Source organism: Chrysochloris asiatica, unplaced genomic scaffold (genome assembly GCF_000296735.1).
Source record: "Chrysochloris asiatica unplaced genomic scaffold, ChrAsi1.0 scaffold00205, whole genome shotgun sequence".
Lineage (NCBI taxonomy): Eukaryota > Metazoa > Chordata > Mammalia > Afrosoricida > Chrysochloridae > Chrysochloris > Chrysochloris asiatica.
Window position 1 is genome coordinate 4,186,894 of NW_006408723.1, and position 550 is coordinate 4,187,443.

The following is a 550-nucleotide window of genomic DNA, read 5'->3' on the forward strand; positions in this document are numbered from 1 at the left end:
CAAGCAAGTGAGGTGGCACAGGAGGCACTCACTCATCTCTGCCAAGAAATTTGGAAGACAACTATCTGGCCAACTGATTGGAAGAAAGCCATGTTTGTGCCCATTCCAAAGAGAGGTGACCCAATGGAATGTGGAAATCTTCGGACAATCTCTTTGATATCCCATGTGAATAAATTTTCACTAAAAGTAATGGAGAAACAGTTGCAAGCATACATTGACAGAGAATTTCCATAGGTTCAAGTTGGATTCAGAAGAGGCTGTGGAATGAGGGCTATCACTGCTGGTGTCCGATGGATCTTGGGTGAAAGCAGAGAATATCAGAAAGATGTTTACCTTTGCTTTATTGACTATGCAAAGGCTTTTGATTGTGTGGATCATGACAAGCTATGGACAGCACTGTAAAGTATGAGTATTCCGGAACATTTAATTGTGTTCATGAGGAATTTGTACTTGGACAAAGAGGCAGTTGTTCAAACAGAACATGGGAACACTGAATGGTTTAAAATTAAGAAAGGTGTGCGACAAGGTTGTATTCTTTCACCATATTTAT